Genomic DNA, 18,754 nt, shown 5'->3' with positions numbered 1-18,754 from the left:
GTACTCTTTTCCACACTTATCAGAAATCCTTTTAAATATTTGTTCTGTGCAATTGGAAATCCTTTTAAGCATTTATTCTGTGCACTAAGTTGTTACCAAGTAAGACACTTGAACTACACAAGACAAACTTGCAATAGCTGAAAACCATCACGGATGAATAGGAGAATGGAAGGACTATTTTGCCAAAAGAAGAAAACACAAGAAATTCAAATTAATGGGAACCGATGAAAAGCACCAATTATCAATCAAAATCCAAAGAGAGTGTGAGGTCATAAGACACTAAAAGCAAGGAAAAAAAAAGATTTTCCTTGAAATTTAATAATATTCTTAAGGAATTCTTCAAATATATATGACAAAGGAAGAAAGTAAAAGAAGGAATTGGACCATTATGAAACAAACATGACTCACTAACTACTGAGACAAGGAAATGGCTAACATACTAACTTATTCTTTTAACTCCGTATTCAAAACTGAGAAAAAACATCTCAAATGCCACAACCAATTAAAATGTTTCAAGGATCTGACGAAGAAGAGTTGAAGGTTAGAGAAACAAAGAGCTCTGAAGTAGATAAATACCTGGACCAATCAAATCCTAACAAATCCAACGGCCCAAGATCCTTAAAGGAGGTCAGGAGACAGCTGATGTACCCCAAATAAAAATATTCAACAAATTACTATTGGATGGTTAGGTACCAAATGACTGGAAACTAGCAACTGTTATCCCTATATATAAAAAAAAGGAGACAAAAAGTGTGCCTTGAATTACAGCCTAATTAGCCTTACATCAGTATTAGGTAAAGTGATGGAAAAGATAATCAGATAAAATTGTCCCATTTCTAGATCATAAAATCATATTGGACAACCAACACGGTTTCCGCAACAGAAGACCCTGCCTGACAAATTTGCTGGAATTCTTTAATGCTATTTATCAGAACTGGGACAAAAAAGTACCATCTGATGTAGCAAATTTAGACTTCCAAAAGGCTTTCGATAAAGTGCCTCACAAGAGACTTTTACATAAACTCAAAGCACACAGAATCGGAGAAGAACTCTGTACATGGATCAGAGACTGGCTCACCGGAAGAAAGCAGTGTGTATTAAATGGTGAAGCCTCAGACTGGCTAAACGTAATGAGTGGTGTGCTACTGGGGTCGGTTTAGGCCTCATTCTTTACACAATATACATTAATGACCTAGAACTTGGTCTCCTATCTAAGCTCTCCAAATTTGCTGACAATACTAAACTAAGAGGCAGAGCTGTAAACTGGTGAGACTGCAAAATGATTCAAAGATAGATGGCATATGAAGTTTAAGGTAGACAAGTTTAAAGTTATGCGCTTTGGAGACAAGAATATACATTACGACTACTTATTTGGAAACTCTCCAATGAAAGTAAATGAAGGAAAGGACCTTGGAGTTGTCATTAGCAACAATCTGAAGTACACTAAACAGTGTCAATCAGCATGTGAAAAAGGCAAACAATTTTTACACTATAAATCTCTAGCAACACCACACGCTGAATATGCAGTCCAGTTTTGGTCCCCAAACTATAAAACAGACAAGAAAAAATTATGGCAAGTAAAAAGCCGCACGACAAAATTGTTCCCATTCCTTAGAAATCTGGTGTATGAAGAAAATAAAATGATTGGATCTCTTCCCCCTTAAAAGACGTAGACTTCACAGTGATTTAATCCATGTGTTTAAAATTCTGAACAAGTTTGATGAAAAAATAACATCTTTTCAAAATGGAAGAAAATATGGTCACCAGGACAAATGGAATAACCTCGAAGCTAAATGATGTAGCATGGACATGGGAAAAAGTTTCTTTTCCTACTGGTATCTTGAGCACTGGAACAAGTTACCATCAGACACAGTGAATGCTAAGGCTACAAATACCTTCAAAAGTCATTTAGATAAATATCTTATAAATTCAGGTATACTCTGAGGAAAATGTCAGAAATAAACTGTATAAATGACAGCGGTAATGGGGACAGAAGAAGGCTAATGTGCAGCAGCGGGGAATTACATTTTCTTGTCAAGGTAAACTTTATTGTTTTTACTAAACAACCAATCAGGCCTCCAGTTGTCTCTCTTTCTCAAGTAAACTTCATTACTTAAGGTTGACAGTTACCCAATCAGGCCTCCAGTAGTCTCTCTTTCTCAAGTAAACTTCATTACTTAAGGTTGACAGTTATCCAATCAGCCCTCCAGTTGTCTCTCTTTCTCAAATATACTCCACTACTTAAAGTTGACAGTTATGCTCCTCACACAAAATATGCCTAGCTTTCATAAGTTCACTTCCCAAATCTTTTCATCTTTCAATCAATCTCTTCTCATTACAGCTTCAACAGTAAAATCACTTTTTCTGTCCACATCTGATTGTACCTTCAACCACAATACAAAATCCTCAATAAATGCTCAACTGAAATACATTGTACATGGCCATATCATCTTCAAGCCTTTTGCCCATGCATTTGTTTAATGACTTTCTCGTACCACGCATCTTATCATTTTTTTTCATACTATTCGCCATTTCCCGCGTTAGCGAGGTAGTGTTAAGAACAGAGGACTAAGTCTTTGAAGGAATGTCCTCACTTGGCTCCCTTCTCTGCTCCTCTTTTAGAAAATTAAAAAACGAGAGGGGAGGATTTCCAGCCCCCCGCTCCCTCCCCCTTTAGTCACCTACAACATGCAGGGAATATATGGGAAGTATTCTTTCTCCCCTATCCCCAGGGATAACCACACACCTTATATATACCTTTATTTATTTCACTTTTTCCTTTGCATTCCTACCATACTATTGATAATCAAAGTTAGGCGCTAATGCGATAATCCGATAAGATAATTATGAAAGTTGATTCTCATCGTTGGACTATTATTGGACCAGTTAACTTTCGATAATTCGATTCTTTAGTCCGCAAATGTCCATTCATATTTTGTCCGATAAAATCTTTATTTGATTGAGTAAGTAATGAAAGGGTAAGAGAGATGTGTGGTAATAAAGAGAGTGTGGTTGAGAGAGCAGAAGAGGGTGTATTGAAATGGTTTGGTCACATGGAGAGAATGAGTGAGGAAAGATTGACAAAGGGAATATGTGTGTCAGAGGTGGAGGGAACGAGGAGAAGTGGGAGACCAATTTGGAGGTGGAAGGATGGAGTGAAAAAGATTTTGAGCGATTGGGGCCTGAACATGCAGAAGGGTGAAAGGTGTGCAAAGAACTGAGTGAATTGGAATGATGTGGTATACCAGGGTCGACGTGCTGTCAATGGATTGAACCAGGGCATGTGAAATGTCTGGGGTAAACCATGGAAAGTCCTGGATGTGGAAATGGAGCTGTGATTTTGTTGCATTATACATGACAGCTAGAGACTGACTGTGAATGAATGTGGCCTTTGTTGTCTTTTCCTAGGGCTACCTTGCACGCGTGCGGGGGGAGGGGGTGTCATTTAATGTGTGGCAGGGCGCCAACATGAATTAATAAAGTCAGCAAATATGAATTACGTATTATTATTATTATATTTTTTATTATACTTTGTCGCTGTCTCCCGCGTTTGCGAGGTAGCGAAAGGAAACAGACGAAAGAAATGGCCCAACCCCCCCCCAGAAATCCCCCCCTCCTTGTATTAACTTTCTAAAATGGGATGAATTACGTACATATGTATATATGTATATGTGCATGTGTGAACGTGCATGTATAAACATATGTATGTGGGTGGGTTGGGCCATTCTTTTGTCTGTTTCCTGGCACTACCTCGCTTACGCGGGAAACAGCGACAAAGTATAATGAAAATAAGAAAATCTTTATTGTTTTATTTTCATTTTAGGTTCTTCATTTCATTTTAGGTTATTCTTTGTTATTAATTCTAGATTCTTGTAAAAGGAAAGTTTAAACTATAATTGGTTATATAATAAGACATACTTTGTTGTTCATTCTATTTATTATTTACACGTGCATATGATAATATGTAACGTTATATAAATAAAATATATAGGGGATTAAGAATACTTCCCACGTATTCCCTGCGTGTCGTAGAAGGCGACTAAAAGGGGAGGGAGCGGGGGGCTGGAAATCCTCCCCTCTCGTTTTTTTTTTTTTTCTAATTTTCCAAAAGAAGGAACAGAGTGGGGCCAGGTGAGGATATTCCACAAAGGCCCAGTCCTCTGTTCTTAACGCTACCTAACGCGGGAAATGGCGAATAGTTTAAAAGAAAAAAAAAAAAAATATATAGCTCAGATATATTGTTTATGTCCAATGAGGATAACACAGATGTTAGTGATGGTGCTATCAACATTGTAACTCTCAGGGAACTCCTTGGTGATTAACATGAGCACCCCAGTCTACCAGTCTACGTGAGGTGTGCAGCTCACACCTTCAATCTGGTGGCCTCCGTGGACTTGGGCAAGATCCTCCTTAAACAGACAGGCTCTACCATCACTGTCTCAATACACGGCAAGGATCAGGCACTCTTCAATGCCCAGGGGAGGAGCCCTCAGATCGGCAACACCAACTAGAGGGCACTGGGCAAGAGGATGGTGGTCCCTGGCAAGACAAGGTGTATGACTTGTACAACTCAATCATTGTTCTCAACATCCTGGTCACCATGAGGGCTGAATTCATCAGGTTCCTTAATGGCATGGAGAGCCTCTCAGCCTTCAATGACCAGGAGATAACCTTCCTGAAGGAGTGGATCAAAGTCATGTCCCATGTGGATACTGCCCTCAGCAACATCCTGGGGAAGAATGCCTACCTTGGAACCCTCCTTCCCACTGTGGCCATCACCCTCATGAAGCTCAAGAACATGAGGAACAGCTTGGCCAACTGCAAGCCACTGGTTGACCTCTGGTAGTAACCATCACCATCCAGGTCAAGCATTACCTGAACAACCAGGACTGCCAGCTGGCAGCTGTCTTCCACCCAAAGTTCTGGCTCCACTGGCTGCACAGCTTCAACAGCAACCTAATGATCTCTATCAAGGCCACCATGGAGGACGAGGTCAAGAGAGCACTGAGAGACTGGAATGGTGACAGCACCTCTTCGCTGGGTGTCAAGCAGAAGGCCAAGAAGCTTGTCTGTCAACACATGGATGGACAATGATGGGAAGAAGGGCATGGCCAACTCTGACTTCATGGGAGAGATCTTCATCAACCTCTTCCTGAAGTACAACATGGCCAGCCCATCCTCTGTGGCAGTGGAATGGCTTTTCTCTCTCAGCAAGGACATCCTGAGGCTCAAGAGGTCAACGCTACCTGTTGGGCCAAACTGTCAGAAGTTGGTCTTCCTAAAGGTCAACCAACACATAGCATGAGTGCGTGACCCATAGACTTTAAAAAGACTCATTGTCATAAAGTGACTATTAATCATCATAAGTTGTCAGTAACCAGCAATCACTTCTTGTTTTATATTTTGAGTTGACTACTTGCTAATTCTGAGCTTGTATACAGATACTGTACTATGCAGTATTTAACAGTTTAACACATACAATTAAATTTCAAAGTTACCTTTTAGTTCTTGTTATAATAATTATCTAATTATCTGGTTCGTAAATCAAAAAAGAGTTTACAGTATTGGTTTGGTTACAAGGGTTTTAAAACAGAACATTTTTCATAAAAATCCAAAAAATCAATAAGCAAAAAAGTTGCGAACCTTGTAGAAAATGCTTACTTATTCTTGGATTTAGCATAAATAAGCATTTTCTATGGATTTTGAAGTTTTTTTCCTATTTTCTAAATTCTTATTAAAAAAAGTTATCATTCTCAGATTATTGTTAACTTCCAATGACTAGGTATTAAAACCACTGGATTATCGATATCAGACTTAAATACTGGGGTTCTCGGATAATCATTATCGAAGTTAACTTTTTTGTTATTGGTGTCCATCACTGTTGATATTACTTTCCTGCTTTACCATTAACAATGCATTCTCCATCTTTGCAACTCTATGGTTTAGAAAATACAGTTTTCAATTCAGACATGAGAGTTGAAGTACATATTCCAGCATGATGGCTCCTTACACTCACTACACTTTCTCCCATTCATCAAACTTTAAAAAACATTTTGTAATACTCACCTCTCAACTTTTATTTTTCCACTGCCTTCCTTATTCATAATCTATGCAAAATACTATTTCCCATTCTTCCTCATTCATATCTATTCTACAGAGAACAGCCTCTTTCTTTATTACATAACCTTCTTACTCTTACTAGCATTTCTTCCAATAATTATCTTAAACATATTAAAATGTCCTATCAGTATTAGCAAGTTCTGTTCTAACAGGTAAGAAAACAGTAGCATATGCATGCAACAAGTGTGCCAGAGCACATTACCTTCAATACTATTCACTTACATCCAACAATTCCACCCAACATCTCACAAGTTGCCCTACCATTCAAATGTTAAATGACACAAAGAAAAAAAAATCATGGGGGCTGTTTCCCATCAATGTGAATAATAATCTTCCTTAAAAAATTAGCAAAAGTGGTACAGTATCTTACGTGACCCAAGACACCACAAACCATATTTACTGAAGTTCCTTTCATTCATTCATATATGCCCACCTTTTCTCATATTAGTGAGTCAGTGCCACAAACACATGAAGAAATGGCCTCATTCACTCACATCTTCACACTAATTAATATGTAAATGCACCAAAACCAGAGCCCATTATCCACAATCAGGCTTCACAGACCTTTTATGCTTTCCCCCAAGTGCTTCATATGCCTGGGTTTAGTCCACTGACAACACGTTGTCCCCTGTAAACCACATCGCTGAAATTTGCTCTATCCCCTGCATAGCTTGCAACCTCCTCTGTATTCAGGCCTACGGCTTTCTAAGCATCTTTCCCTCCATCCTTCCATATCCTCTTTGGTTTCCCTCTTTTTTTTGTTCCTTCCACTTCTGACAAGTACATCATCTTAGTCATCCTTTCCTCACTCATCCTCTCTATAAATCCAGACGATTTCAACACTCTCTCGGGCTCTCCCATACATTAAACACTCCTCTTACTACTAAATTTCTCTCTTACAGGTAACTATTATTTCTTATTTGAGCAGCCCTACTTACACCACATTATCAGCCTCACCATTTCATTTCCAACACATCCTTTACAATCTAAGGTCCACAGTTTGTATCCATACAGTACCAACAGAACTACTATACCATCAAGCATACTCATCTTTGTCCTTAAGGATAACTTCTCTCTCATCAGATGTGCCTAAGACCTCTGTCCCTTTCACCTACCATATAGCTTTAGCTATCAGAGAAATTCACTGCCATATCCACTCTCAGGTATCTAAAACACTCCACTTCCTCCAAGTTCTCTCTATTCAAATTCACTCCAAATAACCTGTCTCCTTTCACTGCTACACCTAACAGCCTTGCTTTTATCTACATTGACTCTCATCTTTCTCCTTCCACACACTCTCCTAAACTCAAACACTAACTTCAGCAGTTGACTGATACCTTTATTGAGATAAAAGAAAAAACATTACCTCAAAAGGGTGAGCTGACATACATCATCCCCACCCTCGTCCAAGAATGTCCCTCTATGGCTCACATAATTCTACAAATAATAAAATTACATTCTAAATGCAAAGTACTTATATTTCTCAAATATTTCATCTCCTTTCCCAATGTTACACACCCATTTACTTTGCCTGGCAAGGGTATCAATCTGTGCATTTCTATATTCCATAAGTAACTTGTACTCCAGTAGATAATGAAGCAAGGTAAGGGGTCTGGATCTTCTACATACTCTATATTCTTTATCTTGCTCACATCTCACTGATCCGTGTTTCCAGTAATATTCATAATGCTACCTTAACCTCACAAACACTGAGTCCTTATAACTACTCTTATCTTTCCCATATGTAGAAATTGGTACTAAATACATGTCGATACTGTTTCCTGTTTCTAGCTTGGTATCTATCTATATCTCTGATGCCCATTCCCTCCAGGAACTCCCACCAAGGGGCCACAGTAAAAGTGTCTCCAATTATCCCATCCTTACATGCCTCCCTTGCATACACCATTCCAAACATTCTTTCCCCATTTCCCTCCCTCCAGTACTCATCCACTCTATTTCCCCATGTCACAGGTGGTCTTCCTGTCAAATGAACCCATTTAATTGTAATATCATACACTCTCCTTGTAAACTCCCCATCATGCAGTCTTTCTACTTGCCCAAACCACATCAAAGTTTTACAATCCACCCATTAAACCATTCCACAATTCATTATCTTTGCATTCCCTGCCAAACCAAATCTCTCATATACCCCTTCATTTCTTTCTTCATTCCATCTACTCATACCAATTAGTCCTCTCAAACAAATCATTTCCACAGCCTGGATTCCTTACTGAGATCCCTGACTGATTCCATGTCCATGTTTCAACTGCATAGGTCAGGGTTGGGAGGGCTATGCTGTCCCTTAATCCTCTCTTCACTTCAATACTTAAACCTCTACCCTTCATTATTCTATTAAGGGACCCAATGACTCTTCTAACCTGTACTGTTTTCTTTCTTATACTTCCTTCCATATTACTAAACTTACCCAAGACAGATAAAGCTTGAATTTTCTCACCTCTACCAGTTTTTCTCCTCCCCATATCTATAATGCAGTTTAGTACACTTTCTTCTCTCACTCTATAGGGCTTTACATAATCTATACTTTCACTCCGTTTCCTTTCAAACACCAAGACTTTACTTTTACTTGCATGTGCCTGCACTCACCTAAGCTTAAACACATCAGAAACTCCTCTTCATTCTCAGCTAACAAGAGTATCATCCGGAAACAGGCTTGTCACTAGCCATCATACCTTACCACTACACTCCATCTCCACAACCCTTTTTCCTAGCTTTGTTTTCATCTCTCTTATCACTCCATCCACATATATGTTAAAAAGCCTTGGTGAGATCACACAGCCCTGTCTCACACCTATATGTACAACAAAACTTTTGCTTAACTCTCCATCCACTTTCACACTGCATCTGCTCCCCTATAAAACGTTTACACACCATCCAACAGTTGTCCTCCTACCTTATATATCCTTGACACATCCCTTACAGCATTCCACTCCTCTCTGTCGTATGCCTTCTGACCCATAAAAGCTGCATATGGCTTCTTACCTCTCAAAAGATACTTTTCCACAGTCATTCTCACTCTTCTCATATATTTCATTCCTTCTTAACTCATCTTCTACCAGATATTTTTTCCTTATTATGTTCCTTATTATTTGAATGCACACTGTCCACAAAAAGCCTTGTCTGCCTGCCATATATTTTCAAGGCGATAGATGGCTACGGTTTAATGTGAATATAAGAATATGATGCTCTCAGGGGGAAATCATTGTATACTTGGCTGCTGAGATTGCTACTAGTAGTGTCAGCATGAGCAACCTGCCTCAGTGTGCCTCAGGCTATCTTGACAGATTGATGTTCTTTCATTACTCTTTGAGGCTACCACTTCATTTTGGGAATTTTGCTTCTGTGAGCTGTATTTCCTCCACGTTTCAAGATGGTTGGTTCTTACTTTTCTAAGGGGGGAGAAAGCCCAAAGTCTTGCCTACAAGCAAGAGAATGTGGTTACAAGTGAGATTTCTAGATACACTGGGTTATACAAGCAAGAAAATGTGGTTACAAGTGAGATTTCTAGATAGACTGGGTGCTACAAGCAAGAAAATGTGGTTACAAGTGAGATTTCTAGATAGACTGGGTGCTACAAGCAAGAAAATGTGGTTACAAGTGAGATTTCTAGATAGACTGGGTGCTACAAGCAAGAAAATGTGGTTACAAGTGAGATTTCTAGATAGACTGGGTGCGACAAGCAAGAAAATGTGGTTACAAGTGAGATTTCTAGATAGACTGGGTGCTACAAGCAAGAAAATGTGGTTACATGTGAGATTTCTAGATAGACTGGGTGCTACAAGCAAGAAAATGTGGTTACATGTGAGATTTCTAGATAGACTGGGTGCTACAAGCAAGAAAATGTGGTTACATGTGAGATTTCTAGATAGACTGGGTGCTACAAGCAAGAAAATGTGGTTACATGTGAGATTTCTAGATAGACTGGGTGCTACAAGCAAGAAAATGTGGTTACATGTGAGATTTCTAGATAGACTGGGTGCTACAAGCAAGAAAATGTGGTTACATGTGAGATTTCTAGATAGACTGGGTGCTACAAGCAAGAAAATGTGGTTACATGTGAGATTTCTAGATAGACTGGGTGCTACAAGCAAGAAAATGTGGTTACATGTGAGATTTCTAGATAGACTGGGTGCTACAAGCAAGAAAATGTGGTTACATGTGAGATTTCTAGATAGACTGGGTGCTACAAGCAAGAAAATGTGGTTACATGTGAGATTTCTAGATAGACTGGGTGCTACAAGCAAGAAAATGTGGTTACATGTGAGATTTCTAGATAGACTGGGTGCTACAAGCAAGAAAATGTGGTTACATGTGAGATTTCTAGATAGACTGGGTGCTACAAGCAAGAAAATGTGGTTACATGTGAGATTTCTAGATAGACTGGGTGCTACAAGCAAGAAAATGTGGTTACATGTGAGATTTCTAGATAGACTGGGTGCTACAAGCAAGAAAATGTGGTTACATGTGAGATTTCTAGATAGACTGGGTGCTACAAGCAAGAAAATGTGGTTACATGTGAGATTTCTAGATAGACTGGGTGCTACAAGCAAGAAAATGTGGTTACATGTGAGATTTCTAGATAGACTGGGTGCTACAAGCAAGAAAATGTGGTTACATGTGAGATTTCTAGATAGACTGGGTGCTACAAGCAAGAAAATGTGGTTACATGTGAGATTTCTAGATAGACTGGGTGCTACAAGCAAGAAAATGTGGTTACATGTGAGATTTCTAGATAGACTGGGTGCTACAAGCAAGAAAATGTGGTTATATGTGAGATTTCTAGATAGACTGGGTGCTACAAGCAAGAAAATGTGGTTACATGTGAGATTTTTAGATAGACTGGGTGCTACAAGCAAGAAAATGTGGTTATATGTGAGATTTCTAGATAGACTGGGTGCTACAAGCAAGAAAATGTGGTTATATGTGAGATTTTTAGATAGACTGGGTGCTACAAGCAAGAAAATGTGGTTACATGTGAGATTTTTAGATAGACTGGGTGCTACAAGCAAGAAAATGTGGTTACATGTGAGATTTCTAGATAGACTGGGTGCTACAAGCAAGAAAATGTGGTTATATGTGAGATTTCTAGATAGACTGGGTGCTACAAGCAAGAAAATGTGGTTACATGTGAGATTTTTAGATAGACTGGGTGCTACAAGCAAGAAAATGTGGTTACAAGTGAGATTTCTAGATAGACTGGGTGCTACAAGCAAGAAAATGTGGTTACAAGTGAGATTTCTAGATAGACTGGGTGCTACAAGCAAGAAAATGTGGTTATATGTGAGATTTCTAGATAGACTGGGTGCTACAAGCAAGAAAATGTGGTTACATGTGAGATTTCTAGATAGACTGGGTGCTACAAGCAAGAAAATGTGGTTACATGTGAGATTTCTAGATAGACTGGGTGCTACAAGCAAGAAAATGTGGTTACATGTGAGATTTCTAGATAGACTGGGTGCTACAAGCAAGAAAATGTGGTTATATGTGAGATTTCTAGATAGACTGGGTGCTACAAGCAAGAAAATGTGGTTACATGTGAGATTTCTAGATAGACTGGGTGCTACAAGCAAGAAAATGTGGTTACATGTGAGATTTCTAGATAGACTGGGTGCTACAAGCAAGAAAATGTGGTTACATGTGAGATTTCTAGATAGACTGGGTGCTACAAGCAAGAAAATGTGGTTACATGTGAGATTTCTAGATAGACTGGGTGCTCAAGAGTTCATGATCAGGTAGTTGCTTCCTGCAACACCTAATCAGTGCCTTGCCTTATTCAGGAGATCAAGACCCTATGGGACCAAAACATGAACCTAGAATGCTTTAGGAACCTTGCTAGTTCCATGCCCAGGCATCTGCAGATGGTAATCAGCACTAAAGGAGAAATGACAAAGTAATGACATGTCAGTGTGATATTGCCTTTGACTTTATATGGGGAAGCAGACAAGGTTTTTTGTGGACACTGTATATCTACCTCAGCCTTTTCAGTGCTTCCTTTGGTTACCCAGTGTGCCACTTCATTAAGTGCAATACCTACATATGAGGGAACACATACAAGTAGAACATTACTGCCTTGTTTCCTTATTTCATGTACTAATTTTCTACAGACACCTATGGTGTGTTCAAAACTGGACTACACCTGTTCAAAGAACCCAAAGCTGCCCTACTATATACAAAGAAATATGTATCATTTCACATCTTCACAACCTTCTCCAAAACTGTTAATACTGCACATAATTCAGCTTGAGGTGATAGTATAGAACTGCTCAGCCAAAGTCTAATTCTAATGTCATCATAACCCTGATCTGAGTACTGCCTTAAAGGATCTCACATCCTGCCCTGCCACTTGAAAGAAATGAAACATCACAGTACACCTCTTTTCTTCCTATTTCTTTTCGTTTTTTTTTATTACTAATCTTCTTCCCAAACAATGCCCTAAACTCTCCTGTTTCATAAAATGATCTGCTCACAGTAACAGACAGTCTACATCTATTTCTTGTTCTTTCCACAACGGGTCCTTAAAAAAACTTTTCTGAAAAGCTGTACAACAGTGTATTAAGTGACATTTTTCATGTCCATTTATGAGTCCTTACATATATCCTCTGTTGCCTTGTCTGCAGAAGGTCCTTACCCATCAGATCTATTTAGTCAAACTTTCTTCGCAATATTTCCTCTTATAAAGCAAACTGCAGCAGATGCATTCATTTCTTGAACTCTCAGTGAGATGCCTTGCAGATCTAATTCCATTTTCATTATCTCAATCACTACATTCTCTTTTGACATCCTAAAATATTCTCATTGCCTCATTTTGTAAGATTTTCACTTTCTGAGCCTTCCTTCATCATGGCAAGAGAAGACAAGAGTTGCATGGTTTATAATTAATATCATGGCAAGAGAAGCCAAGAGTTGCATGGTTTAAGATTAATATCATGGCAAGTTCATTGGTTTATAATTAATCTTACAGTGGAAATATATGGCATTCTCAGTATGGGTATCTCCGCTCTTTGACCACAACATGCTAGAGCCTTCATTGTGTGAGAACATAATGTACTTCTGCACCTTAACTTTCAGAAGTAAATCCAATATAACCAAAAGACAAACTTTTACAGCATATGCAGGAAAATTTCCTGTACAACATGTAAGTGAGCCCACTAGGATGAGAGGGAAAGATACACTACCAGTTCTTGATCTTATCTTCACACACACTAGAATGGATGTTGAAAATATTATATACATATGATGCAATAACTGGAAAAAGTGATCAAGTAATGCTCAAGTTTAGTCTATGCAGTACACAAAGACATTAAGAGTGTAGAGGTGGGATAAGGTATACAGAGGAGATAGAATCATGGAAACAATATTTCTTTATGTTGAGGGCTCCAGTCATGGAGAAAAGTCCACATCAAGGCCAGCCTTAATTGAAATATAGATTAATAGCATTATGAAAGGAAAAAAAAAGAGACAAGGGAAAATATTTATGAATTTTGGAGGAAGTGAAAAACATCTTTTAAAAATTGCTAGGTCATAGTTATTGGGAATGACATGAGAAGGTAATAAGTTCCAAAGCTTTGAGACATAGGGAAAGAGACAGTTATCAAAATGGCCCACCTCTGAGTTGTCAACAACCAAAAAGTAATCATGTAATGCAGGGCAGCAGCTTGCCAAGTATTGCTTGGTCTAGCTAAAGGTGAGGGCACACAAGCAGCCAGCTCTCAGGAGCAAACACCATAGTAATATCAACAGAAGAAGGAGAATTAACCAACATTGCAGCATAGGGCAAGAGGTCAAGTTTGGAAGTTGGCCTGGTACAGTTTACAAGTCAGACCATTTTCAACTCAACTCTGTCAATGAAGGATGCTGAGCTAGAACCACCACAAATGTGAGAGCAGTAATCCATACAAGGATGAATCAATCCTTTGGATAAACAGAACAACTGTTCAAAAGAAAACAAATTGTGACATCTAAACAGGACACCCACTTTCTTAAGGGCAGACTTAGCAATTCCTGTAATGTGGGGTTTCCAAGTAAGAGTAGATATTACATAAATAACCAAGTATGTTAATTGGGTCAAGAGGTGGAATTACAGAACTGTTAAAGGGAGACAAGAGTTGTGAGGGGTTTTCAATAGAGAGATGGGTAAAAAATGTGTCTTCAATGCATTAAATCTTTTTTATGTAAGCTAGATGGCATGGGCAGCTGAGGCCCTAATCAAGGCCATCCCATTAACACTATATATATTGTAAGGGAGAGTACTGATTGAGAGGGTGAAGGCAAGTACAGAGCATCAGATTGGAGAAAAGCAGTGTGGTTTCAGAAGTGGTAGAGGATGTGTGGATCATGTGTATACTTTGAAGAATGTGAGTGTGTGAAGTACTTAGAGAAAATAGATTTGTATGTGGCATTTACAGATCTGGAGAAGGGATATGACAGGGTGGATAAAGATGCTTTGTGGAAGGTCTTGAAAGTATACAGTGTGTGAGGTAAGCTGCTACAAGCTGTGAGAAATTCTTATCTAGGACGTAAGGCATGTGTACAAGTAGGAAGAGAGGAAAGTGATTGATTCCCAGTGAAGGTCAGTCTACAGCAGGGGCGTGTGATGTCCAAATAGTTGTTTAATTTGTTTATCAATGGGATGGTTAGGGAGGAAATGCAAGAGCTGAGGAAGGAGTAGCACTACTCCTGAAGCAGGAGTTAAGGGAGTATGTGACAGAGTGAAAGCAAGTAAATTCTAGATTAATGTGGGTAAAACTGAAAGTGCATGGAGAGAGATGGGTGATCATTGGTGCCTATGCACCTGGTCATGAGAAGAAAGATCATGAGAGGCAAGTGTTTTGGGAACAGCTGAGTGAGTGTGTTAGCAGCTTTGATGCACAAGACCGAGTTATAGTGATGGGTGATTTGAATGCAAAGGTGAGCAATGTGGTAGTGGAGGGTATAATTGGTGTACATGGGGGCAATGACTGTATATTTGGTTTATGGATAGGGCGGTTAGGGATGTGAGAGCAAGAGTTTTGGAGAGTGGGGCAAGTATGCAGTCTGTTCTGGATGAGAGGGTTTGGGAGGTGAGTCAGTTGTTGTTTGCTGATGATACAGTGCTGGTGGCTCATTCGGGTGAGAAACTGCAGAGGTTGATGACTGAGTTTGGTGAAGTGTGTGAAAGAGAAAGTTCAGAGTAAATGTGAATAAGAGCAAGATTATTAGGTTGAGTAGAGTTGAGGGAAAACGTAATTGAGAGATAAGTTTGAATGGGAGGAACTGAAGTGTTTCAGATATCAGGGAGTTGACTAAGCAGCGGATGGAACCATGGAAGCGGAAGCGAGTCACAGGGTGGGGGAGGGGGCGAAGCTTCTGGGAGTGTTGAAGAATGTGTGGAAGGCAAGAATGTTATCTTGGAGAGGCATGGGCTATAGATAGGGTTGTGCAGAGGAGGGTGGATGTGTTGAAAATGAAATGTTTGAGGATAATAAATATATAGTGTGAGGTGGTTTGATTGAGTAAGTAATGAAAGGGTTAGAGAGATGTGTGGTAATAAAAAGAGTGTGGTTGAGAGAGAAGAGGTTGTGTTGAAATGGTTTGGTCACATGGAGAGAATGAGTAAGGAAAGATTGACAAAGAGAATACATATGATAAAGGTGGAGGGAAGAAGGAGAAGCGGGAGACCAAATTGGAGGGGGAAGGATGGAGTGAAAAAGGTTTTGAGCGATCAAGATCTGAACATACAGGAGGGTGAAAGGTGTGCAAGGAAAAGAGTGAATTGGAAGGATGAGGTATACTGGGGTCAACATGCTGTGAATGGATTGAACCAGGGTATGTGAATCATCTGGGGTAAAACCATGGAAAGTTTGTGGGGCCTGGATGTGGAAAGAGAGCAGCAGTTTTGGTGCATTACACATGACAGCTAGAGATTGAGTGTGAACGAATGTGGCCTTTGTTGTCTTTTCCTAGCGCTACCTCGTGCACATGAAGGGGTAGGGGGTTGTTATTTCATGTGTGGCGGGTTGGCGATGGGAATGAATAAAGGCAGACAGTATGAATTATGTACATGTGTATATATGTATATGTCTGTGTGTGTATATATATGTATACGTTGAGATGTATAGGTATGTAAGTTTGCATGTATGTACGTGTATGTATATACATGTGTGTGTGGGTGGGTTGGGCCATTCTTTCGTCTGTTTCCTTGCCCTACCTCGCTAACACGAGACAGCGACAAAGCAAAATAATTAAATAAATAAATAGAATAAAGGCAGCAAGTATGAATTATGTACATGTGTATGTATATATATGTATACATTGAAATGTATAGGTATGTATATGTGCATATATGATGTGTATGTATATACTTGTGTATGTGGGCAGGTTGGGCCATTCTTTCTTCTATCCCTGGGGATAGGGAAGAAAGAATACTTCCCACGCATTCCTCACATGTCGTAGAAGGCGACAAAAGGGGGTGGGAGCGGGGGGGCTAGGAACCCTCCCCTCCTTGTATTCTAACTTTCTAAAAGGGGAAACAGAAGAAGGAGTCACGCGAGGAGTGCTCATCCTCCTCGAAGGTTCAGATTGGGGTGTCTAAATGTGTGTGGAAGTAACCAAGATGAGAAACAGGAGAGATAGGTAGTATGTTTGAGGAAAGGAACCTGGATGTTTTGGCTCTGAGTGAAACGAAGCTAAAGGGTAAAAGGGAAGAGTGGTTTGGGAATGTCTTTGGAGGAAAGTCAGTGGTTGGTGAGCGGGCAAGAGCAAGGGAAGGAGTAGCACTACTCCTGAAACAGGAGTGGTGGAAGTATGTGATAGAGTGTAAGAAAGTAAACTAGACTGATATGGGTAAAATGAAAGTGAATGGAGAGAGATGGGTGTTTATTGATGCAGATGCACCTGGGCATGAGAAGAAAGATCATGAGAGGCAAGTGTTTTGGGAGCAGCTGAATGAGTGTGTTAGTGGTTTTGATGCACAAGACCGGGTTATAGTGATGGGTGATTTGAATGGAAAGGTGAGTAATGCGGCAGTTCAGGGAATAATTGGTATACATGGGGTGTTCAGTGTTGTAAATGGAAATGGTGAACAGCGTGTAGATTTATGTGCTGAAAAAGAGCTGGTGATTGGGAATACCTGGTTTAAAAAAAGAGATATACATAAGTATACGTGTGTAAGAAGGAGAGATGGCCAGAGAGCGTTATTGAATTACGTGTTAATTGATAGATGTGCGAAAGAGACTCTTTTGGATGTTAATGTGCTGAGAGGTGCAACTGGAGAGATGTCTGATCATTATCTTGTGGAGGCGAAGTTGAAGATTTGGAGAGGTTTTCAGAAAACAAGAGAGAATGTTGGGGTGAAGAGAGTGGTGAGAGTAAGTGAGCTTGGGAAGGAGACTTGAGTGAGGAAGTACCAGGAGAGACTGAGTACAGAATGGAAAAAGGTGAGAACAAAGGAGGTAAGGGGAGTGGGGGAGGAATGGGATGTATTTAGGGAGGCAGTGATGGCTTGTGCAAAAGATGCTTGTGGCATGAGAAGCGTGGGAGGTGGGCAGACTAGAAAGGGTAGTGAGTGGTAGGATGAAGAAGTAAGATTATTAGTGAAAGAGAAGAGAGAGGCATTTGGACGATTTTTGCAGGGAAATAATGCAAATGAGTGGGAGATGTATAAAAGAAAGAGGCAGGAGGTCAAGAGAAAGGTGCAAGAGGTGAAAAAGAGGGCAAATGAGAGTTGGGTGAGAGAGTATCATTAAATTTTCGGGAGCATAAAAACATGTTTTGGAAGGAGGTAAATAAAGTGCGTAAGACGAGGGAACAAATGGGAACTTCAGCGAAGGGGGTTAATGGGGAGGTGATAACAAGTAGTGGTGATGTGAGGAGGTGGAGTGAGTATTTTGAAGGTTTGTTGAATGTGTTTGATGATAGAGTGGCAGATATAGGGTGTTTTGGTCGAGGTGGTGTGCAAAGTGAGAGGGTTAGGGAAAATGATTTGGTAAACAGAGAAGAGGTAGTAAAAGCTTTGCGGAAGATGAAAGAAGGCAAGGCAGCAGGTTTGGATGGTTTTGCGGTGGAATTTATTAAAAAAGGGGGTGACTGTATTGTTGACTGGTTGGTAAGGTTATTTAATGTATGTATGATTCATGGTGAGTTGCCTGAGGATTGGCAGAATGCTTGCATAGTGCCATTGTACAAAGGCAAAGGGGATAAGAGTGAGTGCTCAAATCACAGAGGTATAAGTTTGTTGAGTATTCCTGGTAAATTATATGAGAGGGTGAAGGCATGTATAGAGCATCAGATTGGGGAGGAGCAGTGTGGTTTCAGAAGTGGTAGAGGATGTGCGGATCAGGTGTTTGCTTTGAAGAATGTAAGTGAGAAATACTTAGAAAAGCAAATGAATTTGTATGTAGCATTTATGGATCTGGAGAAGGCATATGATAGAGTTGATAGAGATGCTCTGTGGAAGGTATTAAGAATATATGGTGTGGGAGGCAAGTCGTTAGAAGCAGTGAAAAGTTTTTATCGAGGATGTAAGGCATGTGTATGTGTAGGAAGAGAGGAAAGTGATTGGTTCTCAGTGAATGTAGGTTTGCGGCAGGGGTGTGTGATGTCTCCATGGTTGTTTAATTCGTTTATGGATTGTTGTTAC

The 18,754-nt window shown here is 39.8% G+C and overlaps 1 protein-coding gene across 1 annotated transcript in view; it reads right to left on the bottom strand.

Moving 5' to 3' along the window:
• Positions 1-18,754, bottom strand: part of Mvb12 (multivesicular body subunit 12-like Mvb12) — a 189,840-nt gene that overhangs the window by 93,483 nt on the left and 77,603 nt on the right. The gene's annotated exons all lie outside the window — the stretch shown is intronic.

Source organism: Panulirus ornatus, chromosome 37, assembly GCF_036320965.1.
Source record: "Panulirus ornatus isolate Po-2019 chromosome 37, ASM3632096v1, whole genome shotgun sequence".
Taxonomy (NCBI): domain Eukaryota; kingdom Metazoa; phylum Arthropoda; class Malacostraca; order Decapoda; family Palinuridae; genus Panulirus; species Panulirus ornatus.
Note: the sequence above shows the minus strand (reverse complement) of the source record. Positions and strands in the feature narration are given on the sequence as shown.